Below are 10,175 nucleotides of genomic sequence, written 5' to 3'. Positions count from 1 at the left end.
TTTATTTTGTTTGTTTCACTCATAAATGAGCTATTAAGAAAGTAACGTTTACTGCAGCAATTTAAATTAGACTACTTAAAAGGTTGAATAAGGATGACAAAGCGAGAAATGCAACAAAAGCACTATCAAAAACGAACGGTAGTATATCATATGTCTGACATTCTGGTCTTCGTCTAGATATTTTTCAGAAGTTTAATATACAGCTTTAAATGTCTTTTTGTTGTTGTTGTTGTCTATGGTTTGATGGTATATTGACGTATACCCGACATTTCTTTTCACTCATACGTGTCATATAGTATTTAAAACGTATGGATTGTATGCTTTTAACATGCTTTGGTCTAGAATTAACTGATTTTAATAATTCTGTGTACCTTTTGATATTCAGCTAATGACGTTAAAATAAATGAGATGCTTAGGGCTCAAAACTGTTTTACCCCGACGCGTGTTAACTTGACTGTCAAACGACAGAAACCTCATCAACCCTTGATTTTTTTGTTTGTGATAGATAAACAAAAGTTATGGGGTAACCATTCATGAAACAACATCAGTTCATGCACTACAAATTTACACTAAGCAAAGGAAAGCTCTTTTGTTGCTGTTCTACAGCTCAAAGTCAAAGTGAGGGCTTCAACACGGAGTAGAAAATATCTCATCGAATTGAAAGTATAAAACGCCCCAAACAACTTGTATCTTGATTTAACATATGAACATGATGGCGATGACCGACCTTTAAGTAAACGCATACTCTTAAATACATTCACAACTTGGCGAAACGATTTACATGTACCACTGTTGGTAGAATTTGTGTATCCGATGACAACACCCTGACAGTAGTTAAGTATGGTTCTTCAATCTTGTGGCAACGAACATGAGTGAAAAAGTGTATTACTGTAACTATCGAAATTTGTATATGGTGTAGTAAAACTAATAGTGCTATATAAATGAGAGGCGGAGGGATACCAAAAAAGTATAAATATTCAAACTCTTAAGTCAAAGAAAAGCTGATAAAGCCAAGGTGAAAACGGATGTTGCTCTTTGAATAACGAGACAATTATCCATAAGAGTTCAAATGAAAAGTATAAAAGCAATTATAGGTTACTGTACGATTTCTAATTTTTTTCCTTTTAGTGGTTTAAAATAAGCATCGATATCTTAAAATATGTCTAACTTATAATGTTTTGTCTCTTCTTCTTGATTTTCCTTCCTGAGCATGATCTTATTTATTTTCATTTTTCAAGTAATTTGATAAACGTCTCTCTAATAAACGCGATTGATAGTTTACAAAATATTTGATAATTAACCAAAAACACAACAGCAACGATACAAACATGTTTTGGGAATGACTACGATAAATAATAATGGAAGGTTTGGAAAACATTTGAACTGAGAAAAAAGGGAATTTGATAATGAAAGCATCATGTTTCAGTTCTAATCTTTATATCATCCTTACTGTACTTGCATGTTTTTGATTTTAAAATACAAACGGCAACATTCTAAAAGGTATAATCTGAACAACCTTGTACAAACTAGTGCTATATATATAATTATAGAATAATTAACACACATATAATACAATGATAGTGAGTAGAAAACATTGCATTTAATGTCTGCTAACTTTGTTGACGGGGATTCTTATGTTTTGGGGAAGGAAACCAATGTTGTGAATTACTATGCAGCAATATGAATTCGCCCCAATGATAATCGTCCCATGCTGAATATTATTGATTTAACTTATTAACTTGACAATAGTTGTTAGTGATACCCATTGAATTTTCCATGTAAAGCCCGAAAAAAAAAAGATTGCAAAGAGAGATTAGAATGTTTTACAAAACGAAATACAATTTTTTTTTCTTTTGTCTGTACGTAAAGTTGATTGAAAATTTCGAACAGTCAAATTCCATAAACTTGTGGTTTTCAAGATTGGTAAACAGTGATTCTTTCAGCATATTTTTTATGAAGTTTTTTTTTAAACATATGAATTTGTTATCTTATTATAATAAGATTGCCAGGGTATTCTTTTTGTTCAAAATTTGTAGCTATTTATATACTTTCAAGCTATAAAGTTTACCCTTACAATTCAAATTTACACTAAAATACGTTTCTATTATTTTATACATGTCACGGATATTCATATTGAGCATACGATAAAGTCTCAATAAAAGAAGGGCAAAAGATACCAGAGAAACATTCAAACATATAAATCGAAAACAACTGTATGTAATATATGTTTACTGTACTACTAGTGTTGTCAACTGTTTTTAAGTGTATCTCTTCTTCGAATATTCTGTTGAAAGTGTTCCGGTTTGGCCAATGTTTTACAACGAGTTATAATTACAGCATAGTAAGACTGTGTAAGTTTTATCAATTGACTATTTTTCTTAAGCGAGCTAAATTGAAAATGACAGTTTATAGTCTACATATAAATGAGATCTCAACCCTCCCCCTATACATCTAGCTAATGTAGAATAAAGAAACACATAGCAATACGCACATTAAAACTAAGTTTAATAGTAGGCCGAGTCCGATGTCAGAATAGGTAACAAAAGAAACTAAGCAAAATGGCAATGGTACATAAATGAAAAAAGGACTTAAATATACTAGCAGTTACTGAAACGAGAGGTCAATACCTCAATTTTAAACAGATTGAAATATGATATCTTCGTCAGATGAAAACCAAGTACAAATCCTCCCCATTGGGCAATCCTTAATAACCTGACAACAGTATTATAACTATATCCTTTCCGAATAAGTCTGTTTAAAGTTTTGATTAGCTTTCGGGGTAGATGCCGACATTTTAGTGCTTCGTAAAGAATATTACCATAAAATAATTGAATGGGAAATACCTGAACGTATGACTTCGACTTCGACTGGTACTATTTATGCTTAATATGAGAAAGTTGTTAGTTTTGTGTGCCGGTTTGCTGTTGATCTGATGAGCCAGGCGTATATTACAAAAGCGTTTTGTTCTTCTTTTTTTTGTTACACCACTTACTGTCCAAAGTAAAGGCGAGGACCGGTTAGGCTCCAAAATTTGCTTCATCTTACTCTAGATCCGTTGCATTTGTACAAATTGATATTTCAAAACCGATATTTTAGACTGGTGGATTGTGATTTATTTATAAGTTGTAAAATCTTTGCTTATTTTTTAAGGTGGTCAATGGTTGTTAACTTGTAAGTTATTTGGTCTCTCGTGGGATCATACGCTATCTTTTATTATTATTATAAACTTGCTTTCAATAACTCCGAGTAGTACTCTTAGGTCAATATTCTGTGTTTCATGACTTTTTTAAGTTCTTGTAGTTGTTTTTGTTTATGTCGATCTGAATAGTCTAACAGATTTGCTTCTACATCACCGTACCTGTTTTAAATGATAGAAAAATGTTCTCAAAATTTGGTAACTCCTATGAAGTCAGAAGCTTGCCATTCAGTGTTTTTTGTTGTTGTTGTAAATTGCTGTCTACAATATGATTTTTGTTTTCACATTTTGTCATGCCGGGACCTTTTATTGTTTACTACACGATGCTGTTTCAGTTTTGCTTGTTGTTGAGGTCGCATACATGGAATGAGTTGTCTCTATTGAAGGTGTGGGTCGTCCCTTTGTATAGCCTATCCGGTTTTTGTTCGCATCGAGATGTCGCGCATCTAAGTGTGGCTGGTTTGTGTTATAGTGTTGGCAAAGGGTATACGTACTAGCAGGGCATTTCATAGTTGCAAATGCAAAATACGTATTGTTTTCTAAAATAGCCTTTTTTCATGAAAAATGATAACTGTATAGTCATTTAATGCGCACGTAATAAATAATCAATGGGATAGTTCAGCATACTCCTGTACCACTGGCATCGAAATGAACATGTTGAAATAAGCTTTATTTAGAGTCGGCATGGTATATAAAACATAGACAAACATAAGCTCTAATGAGCTTTTAACCGACATATGAGACATTATTTAACAGTACAACATTTATAACAATACAATACATAATATAGTACACATGCAATAAATATCACAGCACAAAAATGAAGCACTAAAAGCAGAATATAAGCATAAGCTAGGTATTAAGGCTAAAATCATATTCGTGTAAACTAGGCATAAAAGCTGGTAAAAATGCATAGCATAAAAATTGAAAAAATATGGGATATGATCTAGATGGTAAATAAATTTGCATAATATATAAACTAAAAGTCTGCACAAACTATGCACTTACATTCATTTCCATTCCATGACTTTAAAATATTTTTGAACTGACTAATATTAGTAGCTGTGTATTTAAAAGAGTTCTTACCATAGGTTGTTGTTCGGACCCTAGGTATATCTACAATATTAGAATATCTACAATTATATTTACAGTCTTTCAATACAACTAAATCATGTAAGCATGGTGGCACAAAAAAGTGCATGGTGGTGACAATTTATATAAAATTTTAAAACACTCAATAGCAATATTACGCATACGTCTTATTTTCAGTGATGGAACCTTTGCTCGTAAAAGTAGTTTATCATATGAACTAACATAGTCTTTATATATAAATCGTAAAGCCCTTTCCTGAATTTTTTCCAATTTGGTGGTGTTATTTTTGTTGCAAAAATGCCATGCCAAAGGACAAAAATTAAAAAAATTTAGATAAAATAAATGTGTGGTAAATTGTCAGTTTATTCAATTTAGTAAGGTAGCAGCCAATGCGCTTTAAAACATTCAGTTGTTGGGATGCTTTACGACAAATATTTTTAATTAAATAAAATTAAGTTGATAGTCAATATCAATACCCAAAAGTTTGACAATCTCATCACATGATATTTTTGCTGACTGTATATTAAAAACAGGCTTTTTTGCAAATGTTTTATTTCCAACTGCAATGGCTTGGAATTTGTCAGGATTTGCCTGCATACAATTAAATCTGAACCAGTCAATTAAAACAGCACTTTCTCTTTCGAGTGTACATAATAAATTATCAAAATCATTGTCAGCATAAGACAGAGTTTTGTCTTCGGCATAATTATACAAGGTACCATGTTCAATAAAATAAAATATGTCGTTTATAAAAATATTAAATAATAGGGGCCCCAGGGTTGAGCCTTGGGGTACCCCTTTCTGGATGTCAGCCCAACTGCTGAGTACTCCCTGAAGTTTGATTTGTTGCCTACGATCTGAAAGATAATTTTGAAGTAATTTCACTGATTTAGAAGAAAGACCGTAGGCAGATAATTTACTTAAAAGAATATCATGAGGTAAACAGTCAAAAGCTTTCGAAAGATCCATAAGAATAGCTGCCACATACATATTATTATCCAAAGCTGTTTTCCAATCTTCAAGGAGTCTCAGCAAAGTTGTCTGACATCCATGACCTTTTCTGAATGCACATATAAAGCATGAAATATATTCTCAAAAAATTCAGTTAACTTGTTAGACATAACTATTTCATAGACTTTTGAAATTGTTGGTAAAATGCTCACAGGTCTATAGTTCTTACACGGGTCAATGTTTACTTTGCAATTTCCTTCAATCCAGAATATTTGTAACCTTCGTTTCTAGAGGCTTTAATTTTTCAATTATTTGTTTTTTTAAAACTAAAATCCACGAATTTAAAAACCCACGAACATGTAAATATTGCTCAAACCACGAAAATTGATACCCACGAATTAAAGTACTTTCACAGTATATCAAATTGATAATTTGTTATATCAAATTGATCATCTTTATATCAAATTGATAATCTTTATATCAAATTAATTATTTGTTATATCAAATTTGAAAAGTAAGTTCAAAGAAAACAGTGTTCGTGGATATTACTCTTACAAGGAAGATTGTTTGGTAAAATAGTTCCAGTTTCAAAGCTTACAAACTGTTGGATATCATATACTAAATATCATACTGACATCTTGCCAAACAAAACAAATAGCAGAAGAAAAAATATTCAAAAACAAAATCAAAAGGTCTTTTCATGGAAAGGTGGACAGACTCAACGAATACCAAAGCTCTTAAATTAACGCGACCGAATTTATTCAATAGCAGCTTTTATCAAACAACCATCACAACCTGTTCCATCATCATCACCTCTCTATAGCTCGAAAACTCACAAATGTGTGAAATCTACTTCAAAGGACGGGATTATAAAGGAGTATATTTATATTGAACATACTATAAACAAAATACAAATTAATAAAACAAAACGCATGTGGAAGCAAAGTGTAATTCCGTACAAAAAAACGGTATGATTGCCGGCTCATCTGTATGTTCGACCAAAGAGTAGATCGACAAAAACTCTGTTCGGAATGAAAGGAGGTCTTCAGAAATACTATGAAACTGTTTACTCGCGTAAATGTGTTAGTCATATGTGAATTCTAAAAAACTCTTACATGTAAGAACTTCTGGATAATTTCAAATCTCCATCTTTTTTTTTATTTTTTTGATATTCCAACCCTGTATACCATACCACCTTTCCTCGTGTGAAACTTAAAATGATCTTAAAGAAATAAGCCACAATGCCTTTCAACATAATAATGGTAGCATACGCTATAAATATAGTACTTTGGAATACCATACGGCACATTTTTTTAATAGTGTGCATAAAGGTAAAACTTGCTACTTATGTGTACAAGTGATTAGTATGTTAGAGTTTCGTATTGACAACATATTTGTTGAATTTGGAGGTAGACTTTTTGAACAATTTGTTGGCATTCATATGGACACTAACTGTGAACCTCTACCTGCTGAACTCTTTTTATTTTCATATGAGTCGTAGTTCCTTCAGACATTTGTCAAAAACCAGAAGATCAAAGAAGCCAGGTCATTTAATTTCACATTCAGACATGTAGATGATTTTATTTCCATTAACAATTCAAACTTTTCTGATTTGGTTCCATTAATATATCCACAAGAACTAGAAATCAAAGAAACAACAGACACGGCGTCCTCTGTCTCATTTTAAAACTTTTACCTCGAATTTGACATACACGGTAATCTCAGTTCTATGACAAACGAGAGGATTTCAATTCTAAAATTATCCGTTTCCCCCACCTTAGTAGCAATATTCCAACTTCATCTGCTAATAAAATACACATTTCCAAACTTATTCTCTATTCAAGAACTTGCAGCTGCAACTCAGACTTTGTAAAACTTCACTAGTGTCTGAGTAGAAAGTTGATGAACAGGGGAATATCAAAGAACGTCTCGTCCTTTTTCTATAATAGTTTATCGGAAGGACCAATACCTTGTTGATAAATATTCCGTATCAACTTTACAAATCATACACGATGGCTCTAAGTATAAATAATTGGTACCTACACTGTGTATCATCTGAATAACGTGTTATAGTATTCTTGTATTTGTCGTTTTGAATATTTCTTTAACTTTTTAGTTTTTTTTTTGTTTTTTTTTGTTATGTTCATTTTACGTGGCTTGGTACTTATACATCCCGTCATTGTGTTATTGTGCTATGATTAATTTTTGTATTCTTGTCTTTCATTTTTATAGGCTTTTTGTGTTTCTTTGTTAAATATTTGTTCGTTATATAGTTACTAAGATTATAACACAATGTTGACTGTTGTTCCCCTATTTTGAAATGTTTACCTATTATGTCTGTTTGTTTTGTTCACACATCGTTGTCAATATAATGGTATTGCATGTGACTGTAATACAAGGACACGTTTATCTAGCTATAAAACCAGGTATAATCACATTTTCTATATAAGAAAGTTCAGGAAAATGAAGGTTGTTATCCATTCGTTTAATGTGTTTGAGTATCTAATTGATATTCAATTTTTGATTTTTCCTCGGAGTTTGGTATCTTTTGTGATTTCACTTTTTTTTTAATTTAAAATATAATTTAGACAAAATTTTTCATTCAAATCATGCTATATTGCATCATTGGGTACTTAGCCTATGGCACCCTGATAGACTGATAGCCCAGTAACAACATACTTAATTTGAGGCTTGTAATCTTGATGATATATATTTAAAATACATTTAAATAAAGAAGCCCATCATCAGCAATATAAGGTTGATTACATTTATCAATTGAACAGATGATAGAAGATTAACACTTTATTCTTTTTATTATTAATATATACACGTATGTTGAATACAATAAGGGTACATCTAAAAGAAATATATGTCTAATATAATTAAAGTATTTGCACAATATTGAAAAAAGAATCGTTACAACTCGAAACGTAAAATGTACTTCCAGCATAAATCGAAATCTTGTCTCCAATTTTCAAATGATTAATTACTATAGCTGTATTCGTTTGATAGTCATTTACGCCGTGTTTCGTTGCTCTTACAATATATGCTCCATTCAGATGAAGTTGCATGTCGGCCGAAGCAGCCTGCGTTGTGATGAAAAATGAAATCAGATAATATCCTTCATTTTCACAGGTAAATATCCCTGAGCTTTTATATGATGATAGATTGTTGATACCATAGGAGGTCTTGACACTTGAGAATGGTATAGTTTGACCATGTGTATATGTACCACCATTAGAACACGCTGATAATATTACTCCTGTTAGAAAGATATTTATTTTTATTAAATTCCATCTATACAAAGAATTGAAAAATGTGGATATGATATTGACAAACTGATTTATATTTTACCAAAAGCAAAACAGCATGCATACATTGCATAATAAATAATCTACTAGAAAATAACCATTTAAAGAGTTGACGCTTTTTTGTTGTTCTCCATCTGGTATTTATATGAAAATTAAAGTTCTCACTAGATTGACGACTAAAATAATAAACTTCATAGTAAAGAAGGATACATTTCTTTCTTTCTTTCCAATCTTTGTTTTTTTAGCAATCCTTCCGTTAATATACGTTGCTTTAAGGCGCTTTGATTGATATAAGGTTGCACGATGGTTAAGACATGACTAGCCAAACTTCCTGATGACATGATAAAAAGACTCCTTAATCATACCATGCTTATTTCATGTGTATGAAGAAATAACTGTAGTCGTATCAAATATTGAGAATAATTATAGATGTGTATCAATTCTCCTTTTTTTTATCTAATTTTTTGTCGGTGTTCGATGTTTTTGTGATTTTACTTTTACTTACCCTTATTAGATGTTTCATTCAGTTTCTGTTGAACACTTGTAATTGATGTCTGAAAACTGGATTCAAGTTTCTTCAGTGTATTATTGGTTGCAGTCACGGTATTTTGTAAACGCCTTGCTAATAAAGATGCAGTGTTATTTAGATTTTTGTCCGTCTCAGAAGTTTTGTTGTCAAGTCTATCAACAGTTAAATGCAATTCACTTTCTGTCATCTGGAGTTTTTGAAAAAGCGCAATAAAGTCTTGTTTTCTTGCATTTGCCTCAGAAGAAATCACAGATTGCCGACTGTTAGTTTCCTTAATTTCCTGTTCCAGATGATTGGTTTGATTTTGTAAATTCACAATCACACGCATGTCTGAAACGCTTTGGAGCTTATTCAAATTAGATACTTCCATTTCCAAGCGCTTTGAATTATTTTGCATCTGTTTATTCTGAAGAAGCAGTTGGCTGTTCTGCAATTTAATTGCGTCGTAGTTCTTCGTTAATTCGTTTAAATTGTTTTCTAAAACACGAGTCTTATTGTTCAAATCTTCGATTTGATTTCGATTTTGATCGACTGAAGAGCACCGATCCATCGCCTTTATTTTATTTTTTAAATCCGTTTCTGTCACAAGAAGCTGTTGCTGCAATTGTTTGACCTCTTTCTGTAGTTGAAGTCTAGATTGCCTTTCCTGGATAACAAATTGCATGACAAAGTCATAGTGTGCGTCAGTAAGAACAGATCCGGTCGTCGGTGGCGGCAGCGTATTACCGTTCAATAAAAATCCATAGCAAGTAGATAACACAGAAACGAAAAACAAGAGAATCATTTCATTCATATACAGAATACACCTTAATACAGTGAATAGTGAATATTACTATGATTTCACGTTGTTGACAGTTTGGAAGATAATTGTAGTCCTCGACACAACAATTGTTATCTGTTAGTTTAAACCAGATGAAATCTGATATCGCTACCAGGAAGTCACGTTCACAAAACATGTTTTATGTTTGAGCTCAGAATGTACATTTTGATATATCCCCACTTCTTACATGTAATATTCGGGTGTTGTTTTTAGATTAACATTCCCTTTAATTGGAATAAAAATCTTTTGGAACACAGTGGTTTGAGAACCTTCCCC

At 31.8% G+C, this 10,175-nt stretch overlaps 1 long non-coding RNA gene across 1 annotated transcript; it reads right to left on the bottom strand.

Moving 5' to 3' along the window:
* Positions 1 to 8,033: 8,033 nt before the first annotated feature.
* On the bottom strand, positions 8,034 to 9,924 carry LOC143066637 (uncharacterized). The gene is made up of 2 exons (XR_012975712.1): positions 9,056 to 9,924; positions 8,034 to 8,501 (listed from the first exon to the last, which is right to left on the bottom strand). It is a non-coding gene; the product is annotated as an uncharacterized LOC143066637 (long non-coding RNA).
* Between the last annotated feature and the right edge of the window lie 251 nt (positions 9,925 to 10,175).

The sequence above is a fragment of the Mytilus galloprovincialis genome, chromosome 3 (assembly GCF_965363235.1).
Source record: "Mytilus galloprovincialis chromosome 3, xbMytGall1.hap1.1, whole genome shotgun sequence".
Classification (NCBI taxonomy): domain Eukaryota; kingdom Metazoa; phylum Mollusca; class Bivalvia; order Mytilida; family Mytilidae; genus Mytilus; species Mytilus galloprovincialis.
Note: the sequence above shows the minus strand (reverse complement) of the source record. Positions and strands in the feature narration are given on the sequence as shown.